Here is a 14,116-nt window from a genome sequence, read left to right as displayed (position 1 = left end):
TTTTCCAATAAGTCAACTCTTCACATGAGGTGGCCAAAGTACTAGAGTTTCAGCTTCAGCATCATTCCTTCCAAAGAAATCCCAGGGCTGAACTCCTTCAGAATGGACTGGTTGGAGCTCCTTGCAGTCCAAGGGACTCTCAAGAGTCTTCTCCAACACCACAGTTCAAAAGCATCAATTCTTCAGTGCTCAGCTTTCTTCACAGTCCAACTCTCACATCCATACATGAGCATTGGAAAAACCATAACCTTGACTAGATGGACCTTTGTTGGCAAAGTAATGCCTCTGCTTTTCAATATGCTATCTAGGTTGGTCATAACCTTCCTTGCAAGGAGTAAGCATCTTTTAATTTCATGGCTGCAGTCACCATCTGCAGTGATTTTGGAGCCCAAAAAATAAAGTGTGACACTGTTTTCACTGTTTCCCCATTTATTTCCCATGAAGTGATGGGACCAGATGCCATGATCTTCATTTTCTGAATGTTGAGCTTTAAGCCAACTTTTTCACTCTCTACTTTCACTTTCATCAAGAGGCTTTATAGTTCCTCTTCACTTACTGCCATAAGGGTGATGTCATCTGAGGTTATTGATATTTCTGAGGTTATTGATATTTCTCCTGGCAATCTTGATTACAGCTTGTGCTTCTTCCAGCCCAGCATTTCTCATGATGTACTCTGCATATAAGTTAAATAAACAGGGTGACAATATACAACCTTGACTAACTCTTTTTCCTATTTGGAACCAGTCTGTTGTCCTGTTCTAACTGTTGCTTCCTGACCTGCATACAAAGTTCTCAAGAGGCAAATCAGGTGGTCTGGTATTCCCATCTCTTGAAGAATTTTCCACAGTTTATTGTGATCCACACAGTCAAAGGCCTTGGAATAGTCAATGAAGCAGAAATAGATGTTTTTCTGGAACTCTCTTGCTTTTCCCATGATCCAGCAGATGTTGGCAATTTGATCTCTGGTTCCCCTGCCTCTTCTAAAACCAGCTTGAACATCAGGAAGTTCACGGTTCACGTATTGCTGAAGCCTGGCTTGGAGAATTTTGAGCATTACTTTACTAGCGTGTGAGATGAGTGCAATTGTGCGGTAGTTTGAGCATTCTTTGGCATTGCCTTTCTTTGGGATTGGAATACAAACTGACCTTTTCCAGTCCTGTGGCCACTGCTGAGTTTTCCCAATTTGCTTGCATATTGAGTGTAGCACTTTCACAACATCATCTTTCAGGATTTGAAATAGCTCAACTGAAATTCCATCACCTCCACTAGCTTTGTTCATAGTGATACTTTCTAAGGCCCACTTGACTTTACATTCCAGGATGTCTGGCTCTAGGTGAGTGATCACACCATCATGATTATCTTGGTCATGAAGATGTTTTTTGTACAGTTCTTCTGTGTATTCTTGCCACCTCTTCTTAATATCTTCTGCTTCTCTTAGGTCCATAGCATTTCTGTCCTTTATCGAGTCCATCTTTGCATGAAATGTTCCCTTGGTATCTCTGATTTTCTTGAAGAGATCTCTAGTCTTTCCCATTCTGTTGTTTTCCTCTATTTCTTTGCATTGATTGCTGAAGAAGGCTTTCTTATCTCTTCTTGCTATTCTTTGGAACTCTGCATTCAGATGCTTATGTCTTTCCTTTTCTCCTTTGCTTTTCACTTCTCTTCTTTTCACAGCTATTTGTAAGGCCTCCTCAGACAGCCATCTTGCTTTTTTGCATTTCTTTTCCATGGATGGTCTTGATCCCTGTCTCCTGTACAATGTCATGAACCTCCATCCATAGTTCATCAGGTACTCTATCAGATCTAGTCCCTTAAATCTATTTCTCACTTCCACTGTATAATCATAAGGGATTTGATTTAAGTCATACCTGAATAGTCTAGTGGTTTTCCCCACTTCCTTTAATTTCAGTCTGAATTAGCATTTTTTAGAATAAGGTATATTGTCACCCTGCTTATTTAACTTATATGCAGAGTACATCATGAGAAACGCTGGGCTGGAAGAAGCACAAACTGGAATCAAGATTGCCAGGAGAAATATCAATAACCTCAGATATGCAGATGACACCACCCTTATGGCAGAAAGTGAAGAGGAACTATAAAGCCTCTTGATGAAAGTGAAAGTAGAGAGTGAAAAAATTGGCTTAAAGTTCAACATTTAGAAAACGAAGATCATGGCATCTGGTCCCATCACTTCATGGGAAATAAATGGGGAAACAGTGGAAACAGTGTCACTTTATTTTTCTGGGCTCCAAAATCACTGCAGATGGTGACTGCAGCCATGAAATTAAAAGATGCTTACTCCTTGCAAGGAAGGTTATGACCAACCTAGATAGCATATTGAAAAGCAGAGGCATTACTTTGCCAACAAAGGTCCATCTAGTCAAGGTTATGGTTTTTCCAATGCTCATGTATGGATGTGAGAGTTGGACTGTGAAGAAAGCTGAGCACCGAAGAATTGATGCTTTTGAACTGTGGTGTTGGAGAAGACTCTTGAGAGTCCCTTGGACTGCAAGGAGCTCCAACCAGTCCATTCTGAAGGAGTTCAGCCCTGGGATTTCTTTGGAAGGAATGATGCTGAAGCTGAAACTCTAGTACTTTGGCCACCTCATGCGAAGAGTTGACTTATTGGAAAAGACTCTGATGCTGGGAGGGATTGGGGGCAGGAGGAGAAGGGGACGACAGAGGATGAGATGGCTGGATGGCATCACTGACTCGATGGAAGTGAGTCTGAGTGAACTCTGGGAGTTAGTGATGGACAGGGCGGCCTGGAGTGCTGCGATTCATGGGGTCGCAAAGAGTCGGACATGACTGAGCGACTGAACTGAACTGAACTGGGAATAAGGTATTTTTACTAAATTATGGATATTGTTTTTTTAGACATAATGCTATTGCACAGTTAATAGACTACCTTATAGTATAAAAATAACTTTTATGAGTACCAGGAAAGCAAAAGTTTCATGTGATTCACTTTACTGTGATATTTGCTGCATTGAAGTCGTCTAGAACTGAACCCACAATATCTCTAAGGTATGATTCCACAACATTATAAAGTATAGAGTATATTGATAAATAATTAAGAAGAATAAAGGTCATAGATATTTCTTCATGTTTATTTTTGATAGTAGATATTTCAAGTTGACATCCTAACTTAAGCCTTTGTAAAGAATCCTTTAGCATACTTTTTGGTAAAATTTTAAATTTCCAGATATTTTCTAAATGTTGAAAGCCAGCAAAAAAATTTTTATTCTTAAAATGTAAAGTAATTGTTAAAGATCAACCATTCAGCAGAGTAAAAAGGATCAAGCTCATGATGTCTCTATTTTTTTTGTTGGTTCACCCTCTAGCTCTCATCTTAAAATAGTAGTTAGTTAAGAGATAGAGAACATCAAATGTTACCAAGTAGAACGTGGCAATGTCAAACTCAGGGTGAAGAAGATTAGTAGCTTTCCAAATTTATGCACTTATAACAAGCATTTTAACGGTTCATAGTGCAGTCAATTCCTGAAGAATAAATACAAGAGAAGACTCAGATCACTTACAAGGCAGAATTAGAATGCTCTTATTCAGCAGAGTTAGCATGGACCTCTTACTAGGAGAAGTAAGAGGAAAAAGAAAACGGCAACTTTCCTCTGGGAAAGCTCTCACACATTTGGGCAGGCTGTTTGAGTAGAGCAGGCCAAAATTTGATACTTTTATTTCCAACCTTTGACCCTACACATATGGAAACCCAATTTGAGTCAAACAGAAGGAAGTTTTTTTTTCTATTTCAAAAACTTTGGGGAAAAAAAATTAAGCACCTAGCATCCATTCTGCTAGCAAAAGTTACTACCACTTATGCACTCGTAGGGAACTATAAAATATGGAGCATTTGGTCAGGAAATCAATGCCCCCAAACTTCAGCAATATTAGTACATTGTTATTTCTAATAATGGATTTACATTATGACTGAGGTAAGCAACATAACTTGGTACTTTGATGCTGTTTGATGCCCTCTAATTCTAGAATATAAAATATGCTGAACATTCTGTTATCAACAAATATTCATGACACATATATATTTTTTATTTTAAAGGCATTTTCTTCTACAATAAAATTTATAATCATTATACTGTATTTTAAAATATATCAAAGCAATGATATAGTTTGTTACTTGGACAATAGTAAAATTAAGAAATTACATCAGAAAATATATATGTGAAAAATTTTCATATAAAAAACTATTTGTCGTAGATTATTAAATTTGTATTTGACCACATCTAATATAGAGTCACTTAATTCTTGATTACATGATAAGCATTTACCACATAAAGATAGGCAGTAGGGTCTCAGATCTTTGGGCTTAGTCATTCAGACACTTTCTAGCTATACAATAGTAGAAAAGTTATTTAGCTTTTTAAAATTAATTTTTATTGGTGTATATTTACTTTACAATGCTGTTAGTTTCTGCTGTACAGCAAAGTGAATCAACTATATGTACATTCATATTCCCTCTTATTTGGATTTCCTTCACATTTATGTCACCACAAGGACAAGTTACTTAGTATTATGAGCCCAGTTTCCTCATCTATAATAAGCATTTTTCTGGGAGTACATATATACATATATATATATATATATACACACATATATATATATCAGGATTATTGTGAGAAGGAACAGTGATTTATGTAAAGTATAGAGTAGGTTCCAAAGGCCATCATCATAATTATCATTAACAACTTTATTATTAAAATGCTGGAAAATCTATCCAGTAGAATAAGTTCTAGAATTATTAATTGCCCAGGCAAATCTAAGTAGTGGCTGGGATCTTAATTTTAACAGCCCCAGGGGTCATGGTGGCAACGTGAAGGAGAAACCATCTTCTCTTTGTATACAGAAACCACACACAGGGATAATTGGATGTTGGTCAGTTAAAAAAGAAAAAAGAAGAAAATTCTCATGGCATTTGATTAATTATATTGCAGAAACCATATCTACTCTATTGTGAATATGAACTATCATGTAGCAAATGTTAATCATTAGTAACGGGTCTATTCACAACTCACAGTGAAAACTATTTCAGCACAATATATAAGACATCATATTACCATGCAGCTTGCCAAAAATGAATTGATTTGGCAATAAAACAATTTCTATTTACAGTCTATTTACTTCCTTTTATGAGACTGACTCAATATTTTCTGTTTTTTTCCTTCTGTTTTATTGTTTTGCCAAGAATTTTTTTTTTGCAAGACTTTAATCCTTGCTAACAGTTTGTATTTAGCTATGTTGAAAGAATTAAAAATATTTACACATCGTCAAAATTTACATACCTCAAAAAAGTACTATCTTTTGAGGTTTTGAAGCTACTTGTTTTAATAGGAATTAGTTTTTATTCTTATCAACTATTGCCTAAAATTGAAATCTTGAATATATTTTGACACTACATATAACTATTGCTTTTATTTGAAGGATACTTTGATATATAAATGAAAAGCCTATATTTTCTAGTCTCTACATAGTAAAAAAAATTATATTTATACAGTTATATTAATTCCAGAATTTTTAATTATAATATTTTAAAATCATTGAAAATAAATAACTGAAAAGAAAAAAATAGAGTCAGCACCCTCATGCAATATACCTACTGTTCTATGGAAGCAAATGAATAGCTAAAATACTAGTTGCCAAATATAATCTTGAATCTGAGCTTACACATAGGTGGGAGGGCATGAAACTACATTTAGTTTCTTTAAAAAGTACACGCTTTCATTTTCAGCATCCACAGTTTTTATTATCACCATAGGAGTAGAGAGGCATAATGTTTGGGGTTTCTTTTCTTTCTTGTTTCTTATTCTTTTTTTTTAACTTCTTTTAAAATCTCATGCCTGTGTTTTCTTTTCCGTTGCAGTTCACCCAGCATAGTGCTTTCTGAAAATACACATGTAATTCCCATTATCTATAATGAAACTTGCATGCATCAAGAAGAGATCAGATTCCACTGCAAAGTATGTTTCTTGTGTGGTATTGTGAGCACCTGGTCTACCTCATGACAAACTCCTTGGATACTTTGTTTATCCTCAGGGAAGGACATTCTCATCTACAATATAGAAACTCTCCAGATGGCCACCTGTCTTGCCACATGGCAAAATCATGGGACTTTATTTTCTCATGTAGACAAATATTTTTACAAGAACTCTTGAGTGTGCTTCATGGGAGAATTCAGACGTGGATCAAAAGCAACTGGTGTACAAACGAGCATCAAAGAAAATGTTGCGCGTACTTAGTGTCTAGTACTCATTATTGACTGGGGATAAGGAACAACCCTTTTGTCAAATTTAGAATCCAATTATATCTTATATTCTAAATTTAGAGCCAGTTTCTTGTCTCTGCTTTTCTATTTTCAATAACCAATATCAGAAACTCTGCATTTATCACAGATGACCAGTCAATTGGAATAATTGTTTTCTCCAATGTATATGCCACTTACAACATCACTGGGGATTTATAGTTATTTTTTACAATGAGGAAACTGATGCACACTGTTTTAGAACAACTTAAATGAGTATCTGTAGCCACACAAACTGACGGCAGAGCCTATACTAAATTTAATGGTAAAAACTAATAATTCCATTTGCTGCCTGTTTTGCTTAAATACTCCTTGGTCTCGGGGAAGAAATCCCAACGAGGATTCCCATAATAGCTTTGCCTTTCTAAACTGTTTATGTCGGTTCAGTTCAGTTCAGTCTCTCAGTTCTGTCTGACACTTTGCGACCCCATGAACCACAGCACATCAGGCCTCCCTGTCCATCACCAACTCCTGGAGTTCACCCAAACCCAAGTCCATCAAGCCGGTGATGCAATCCAACCATCTCATCCTCTGTCACCCCCTTCTCCTCCTGCCCCCAATCCCTCCCAACATCAGGGTCTTTTCAAATGAGTCAGCTCTTTGGCCACTTTGAGTGGCCAAAGTATTGGAGTTTCTGCTTCAACAACAGTCCTTCTAGTGAACACTCAGAACTGATCTCCTTTCTGAGTGATCAGAAAGGGACTGATCACTGTCCCTTTGGTTGGATCTCCTTGAAGAGATCCAACTGGTTGTTGGATCTCCTTGAAGTCCAAGGGACTCTCAAGAGTCTTCTCCAACACCACAGTTCAAAAGCATCAATTCTTCGGTGCTCAACTTTCTTTAAAGTCCAACTCTCACATCCATACATGACTACTGGAAAAAGCATAGCCTTGACTAGACGGACCCTTGTTGGCAAAGTAATGTCTCTGCTTTTGAATATGCTATCTAGGTTGGTCATAAGTTTCCTTCCAAGGAGCAAACATCTTTTAATTTCATGGCTGCAGTCACCATCAGCAGTGATTTTGGAGCCCAGAAAAATAAAGTGACACTGTTTCCACTGTTTTCCCATCTATTTCCCATGAAGTGATGGGACCAGATGCCATGATTTTAGTTTTCTGAATGTTGAGCTTTAAGCCAACTTTTTCACTCTCCACTTTCACTTTCATCAAGAGGCTTTTTAGTTCTTCTTCGCTTTCTGCCATAAGGGTGGTGTCATCTACATATCTAAGGTTATTGATATTTCTCCCAGCAATCTTGATTCCAGCTTGTGCTTCTTTCAGGCAAGCGTTTCTCATGATGTACTCTGCATAGAAGTTAAATAAGCAGGGTGACAATATACAGCCTTGATGTACTCCTTTTCCTATCTGGAACCAGTCTGTTCCATGTCCAGTTCTAACTGTTGCTTCCTGACCTGCATACAGGTTTATCAAAAGACAAGTCAGGTGGTCTGGTATTCCCATCTCTTGAAGAATTTTCCACAGTTTGCTGTTATCCACACAGGCAGACGCTTTGGCATAGTCAATAATGCAGAAATAGATGTTTTTCTGGAACTCTCTTGCTTTCAATGATCCAGCAAATGTTGGCAATTTGATCTCTGGTTCCTCTGCCTTTTCTAAAACCAGCTTGAACATCTGAAGTTCATGATTCAAGTATTGCTGAAGCCTGGCTTGGAGAATTTTGAGCATTACTTTACTAGCGTGTGAGATGAGTGCTATTGTGCGGTAGTTTGAGCATTCTTTGGCATTGCCTTTCTTTGGGATTGGAATGAAAACTGACCTTTTCATGCCTGTGACTACTGATGAGTTTTCCAAATTTGCTGACATATTGAGTGCCACACTTTCATAGCATCATCCTTCAGGATTTGAAATAGCTCAGCTGGAATTCCATCACCTCCACTGGCTTTGTTCATAGTGATGCTTCCTAAGGCCCACTTAACTTCACATTCCAGGATGTCTGGCTCTAGGTGAGTGATCACACCATCATGATTATCTGGGTCATGAAGATGTTTTTTGTACAGTTCTTCTATGTATTCTTGCCACCTCTTCTTAATATCTTCTGCTTCTCTTAGGTCCATAGCATTTCTGTCCTTTATCGAGCCCATCTTTGCATGAAATGTTCCCTTGGTATCTCTAATTTTCTTGAAGAGATCTCTCGCCTTTCCCATTCTATTGTTTTCCTCTTTTTTTGCATTGATCGCTGAGGAAGGCTTTCTTATCTCTTCTTGCTATTCTTTGGAACTCTGCATTCAAATGGATATTTCTTTTCTTTTTTCCTTTGCTTTTCACTTCTTTTCACAGCTATTTGTAAGGCCTCCTCAGACAGTCATTTTGCTTTCTTGCATTTCTTTTCCATGGGGATGTTCTTGATCCCTGTCTCATGTACAATATCATGAACGTCCGTCCATAGTTCATCAGGCACTCTATCAGATCTAGTCCCTTAAATCTATTTCTCACTTCCACTGAGTAATCATAAGGGATTTGATTTAGGTCATACCTGAACGGTCTAGTTAAGCACAGTAAAAGAGAAGAGATGCGCTATATGGACTATAATTGTTAATTTTCTGGGTCAACTTGGTTAGGTCACAGTACCCAGATATTTCTTCAAACATCATTCTATATGTTTCTGTAAAAATATTTTTTAGATGAGTTTAACATTTAAAACAGTGGATTTTGAGTAACAAATATTACTCTCCTTAATGTGGGTGGGCCTCACAATCATTTGAAGGTCTGAATAGAAAAAAGATTGACCTCCCTCAAAGAAAAGAATGTTCTGCCAACAGACTGCCTTCAGATTTGCATTACAGCATCAACTCTTTGTTGGGTTTTTAGTTTGCCAGTATATCATGCATATTTTAGATTTGTCAGCTTTCACAGTTACATGAACCAGTTCCTTACAATCCCCCTCTCTCTCTTTTTGTCTCTCTTATCTATATATCCATCCACGCTTTTGGTTCTGTTTCTCTGGAGAATCCCAACTAATATATGAATTATCAAGTCTTTCCCAGTTTTTCCCATTGGAGACTACATGATTTTCAAGTTCCTTAGAAATCCATCACCTACAGTGTACAGCATTTGTAGCATTGTAACCTCTACTAATTAACTTCCCTGGTGGCTCAGATGGTAAAGCATCTGCCTACAATGTGGGAAACCCAGGTTTGATCCCTGGGTTGGGAAGATCCTCTGGAGAAGGAAATGGCAACCCACTCCAGTACTCTTGCCTGGAAAATCCCATGGACAGAGGAGGCTACAGTCCATGGGGTCGCAAAGAGTCGAACACAACTGAGCGACTTCACTTTCACTTTCAACCGCTACTCAAAGAGTAGTTAAGACACTCAAGGGTGTATCTGAAAAGATTATAAAATGGGAAAAATTACAATTGCTTTCATAATGGCAGCTACATAGCATAGGTCCATTTAAAATTAATAACAAAAGCATCAACCTTATGGAATCTAAACTCAGCAGTTGTGCCTTGAATTTAACTGTTTGATAGCCAAAAGTATTTCCCAAATAAGAACACAACAAAAATAAAATGGAAAGGAAGGAAAAAAGGAAAGAAAAAAGGAAAGAAGGAAAATGAAAAATGGATACTTTAAGAAAGCATGTGTGTATCTGAAATCTAGTTGCTGCTGCTGCTGTTGCTAAGTCGTTTCAGTCGTGTCTGACTCTGTGCGACCCCATAGACAGCAGCCCACCAGGCTCCCCCGTCCCTGGGATTCTCCAGGCAAGAGTACTGGAGTGGGGTGCCATTGCCTTCTCCAATGCATGAAAGTGAAAAAATAAAGTGAAGTCACTCAGTAGTATCTGACTCCTAGTGACCCCACGGACTGCTGACATTATTCAATACTCAGTTTAGGAAATTTATTTAGAAAAAAAACCACTCATTTTAAGCATTGAAATTTTCAGCCAATCAATTGTTAACAAGTATTAAGCCAATGTAATATATAGTAAAGATATCAGAGATTGTTGACATTGCATTCTTAGCATTCATTGCATAGTTACCAACACTATGATTATAACATGAGACATTATGCCCTTATAATTGTTCATTCTTGATCTGTCTTTATTTTGATACACACACATATATGTATGTATATGTGTGCATATATATATGAAGAGGGGAGAGATTTCCCAAATATTTATTGAGCACATACTATGTACCAGATATCATGCAAGGCACTAACAATACAACAGTGAACCAGAGAAATAGTCTCTGTCCATAAAGACTTTACACTCCAGTAGTAAATACACCAAAACAAAGAGGAAATCACATTGGGAGATTGAGAAATCACAGTGGGAGAAAATGCTGTGCTTGGAACATTGGAATGTGTCCAGGAGCACAGTGGAAACATAGCTAGTCTGAACTTGGGCCTCAGGAAAGGAAGTCTAAGAAAAGAAGTCGTTAGGCAGAGAAGAAGGAAAGAGTGTTGAGGAAAATTTCATTGATAAAGATGAGCTCAATTATCTAAATCCAAATAGATCTCTGTTTAGAGGCTCTGGCTTATTATAAAATCACTTCTATTCACTTTGCACATGGGAATCCGGTCTTTGCATTTATGTTCCCAGTGTGACACTTTTAAAAAAGGAATTTACCCTGTAAGTGACTAAAAGTTGGCGTGATGTTGTCATTCTGTCACCAGAACTCTGTCAGTGATACAGGCCAGAGGAAAGAAACAAAAGAAATGATTATGCCGATGTAATTTCTGTTTCATTTTGGAGTGAAGCCAGAGATAAATACAGTCACATATAAACTCTGTGTTTATAAAACCGCCGTCTCAGTGTTGTGACTAGAAGCAGCAAAGAGAGAGAAATGAGATTAGCTTTTCCCAAACTGCTTGGTGTGGTATCAATTTGTGTTCTGGAAAAATTAACAAACAAAACTTCAGGGGAACCAGATACTAGGAACATTGTTTTTCTAAAATGTATCATGTAAGTGGGTTCAAAAATTGCATAGATTTACTTAGTTATTTTTTAATTTTATTATTGGAGCACAATTGCTTTACAGTATTGTATTAGTTTCTGCTCTACATCAAAGTGAATCAGCTACGTATATACTTACATCCCCTCCCTCTTTAGCCTCCATCACACCCCCATTCCAACACTCTAGGTCATCACAGAGCACCAAGCTGAGCTCCTTGTGTTATATAGCAGTTTCCCACTAGCTATCTATTTTATCCATGGTGTTGTATATATGTCAATGCTACTGGGAATAGAGATGCAGACATAGATAGTTATTTTTAATGCAAAAATTGCCTGAGGTGTATCACCTCAGAGAAGACTAGAAAAATTACTGTGACATGAATGAAGGCATGATATTCAAACTGCCCATCTACACACAGGCAGCCCCTTCCAATAACCATCTCATCGTGTGTCATCTTGTAAATGACTACTGATTCAAATTGTGTATGGATGATGTATCTGGTGGTTATTGTATATTAAACATATAAATTAAATCTAGTGTCAGCCCATGAAGCTATTAGTTTTTCTAGGAGACAAGTTTTTCCTTTCTCCTGTATGCTAGCATTAGAGTTCATGAGCCTTTGGAGTTTGGAAAATATAATTTTTAGAGTTTTATGGTCAAATAAGTTTCAGAGTTACTGTTCTGAATAAATTGAATGAGAATAATTCACTGGTAGATAATTACAGTGAATCAGTCTTGAAATAAGTATCAGGAGTTTGATCATTTATATCATATTAAAGAAATTAGCTAATCAAATATTATTTTTATTAGAAATGAGACCATACATCTCTTTTTCTTCCATGTGAAACACCACTTAAAGATTTTGATAAAAGTGAAAGAGCTAATTACCTTCATGTTTATGGGCAGACGCATAAAGATATACGAAGAGTTTGTTCTTACTAATACAATTATGTAAAGTTTAAAAATAAAATAAAATTAAAAAAAATAAAAGTTTTACATCAAAACTAGGTACATTCCTGAAAATGGAGTCCCCATTTGGAATCTCATAAAATTCTGGCCTTTCCTTATTGTCATGAGCAAGTAGGAAAATAGAATATGCCCTATGACAATTCCACTGCTATGCATTAACAGGTTATCAATCTTTATTACATGTTAAAATAAATATACAATATGCTATAACAGACTGTGGTAGCACATTCCTTAGTATATTATGGGCATTCCATAACTATTTGATGAGTGAGTGAATGGATGAATGAACTCAGCAAAGAACTTCCGTGGAAGAATGTAAGAATTTGAGTCAAAGGTCTTGCCTGGATCCAGATTCTAGCTCCACTTATTATAAACATTTAAGAAAAACATTTCTCATCTCTGGACTCCTTTAGAATACTTTTGTAGGATTCAAAAGAGATTATATATAATTTTATAAAGATGATTTACTGATGTTATTGCTATTACTAATATAAATAGTCATAACCCTAGTGTTCTAAGTTGCCTCATGGAATAAAAGTTTGAATTTAGTATTAAAATACAAAAAGAAAATACAAAAAGTCATGTCACTTAGTAGCCTGCCAGGCTTCTCTGTCCATGGAATTTTCTAGGCAAGAATATTGGAGCAGGTTGTCATTTCCTACTTCAGGGGATATTTCTGACTCAGGGATCAAACCCACGTCTCCTGCATCAGCAGGCAGATTCTTTACCAACTGAGCTACGTGGCAAGCCCCAGATAATCTGTAATATTTTAGAGTTAGCTGATTAGCAAATTTAAGTGCATCTACAACCTTAATTCCCCATTACCATGTAATCTAATGGAGTCACAGCTTCTAGTGTTCTACTACAAAATCTACTTGAGATTCTAGTCTTTCCTTCTCTAGTTATTTTGCTTCAGGAAACTACAAAGGAGCATTTAAACAACTCTTTGGCCACTGCAGATCATAGACTTTACCACCTAACCCTTTTTCTACTAGTAAAGAGGTCATTTTGTCATCAAATCTAATCATGTGAGAGAACAATTAAAACTTTCTTTTTGAAAATTTGAAAATAATTTCAAGGAACTTGTCAAGTTTTATTTATTTATTTACTTTTGGCTGCACTGGTTTTTATCCTGCATGCGGGCTTTCTCCAGTTGCCGTAAGCAGGGCTACTCTTCCTTATGGTGCATGGACTTCTCAGCGCCGTGGTTTCTCTCGCTGTGGAGCACAGGCTCTAGGTGTGTGGGCTTCAGCAGTTGTGGTGCGCAGGTTTAGTTGCCCCACATCATGTGGGATCTTCCCTGACCAGGGATGGAGCCCATGTCCCCTGTAAAGGAAAGCAGATTCTAACCACTGGACCACCAGGGAAGTCCTGCCAAATTTTAAATAGTACAAAACACTCACTATACACACTCACCTATTTTTTTTTAATTGCTACATTTGCTTTATTGCTTCCCATCCTACACACAAACACGCACACTTTTTTTTTTTTTCTGAACCACTTGAGGGTAAATTTCTTAAATTATGACTTTTTATTCTTAAAGATTTTTTTGTGCAGTTCATCTGAGTAGAAATAGTCTCTTACATAATCACAATACAGTTTTCAACTCCAGTAAATTAACAATGATATAATGCTTTTTCCCAACTGGTTATTTGCATTCAAGTTTTTCCAGTTGAATTAATAATATCCTTTATAGCATTTTAATTTTCTTCAATACAGGATCCAGCTTAGGATTGGATGTTGCATGTGGTTGTCATGTTAGCCTCCTTTAACCTGGAACATTTCCACAGCCATTTTTATTGGGTTTTTTTTTTTTTTTTGGTCTTTTAAGACAAGATGTTTGAATGGCTTCCACATTCTTTGTTTGGCAAAGGTAAACATCTGGCTGCCACTGCCTCTGGA

Source organism: Bison bison, unplaced genomic scaffold, assembly GCF_000754665.1.
Source record: "Bison bison bison isolate TAMUID 2011002044 unplaced genomic scaffold, Bison_UMD1.0 scf7180017864384, whole genome shotgun sequence".
NCBI lineage: Eukaryota > Metazoa > Chordata > Mammalia > Artiodactyla > Bovidae > Bison > Bison bison.
Note: the sequence above shows the minus strand (reverse complement) of the source record.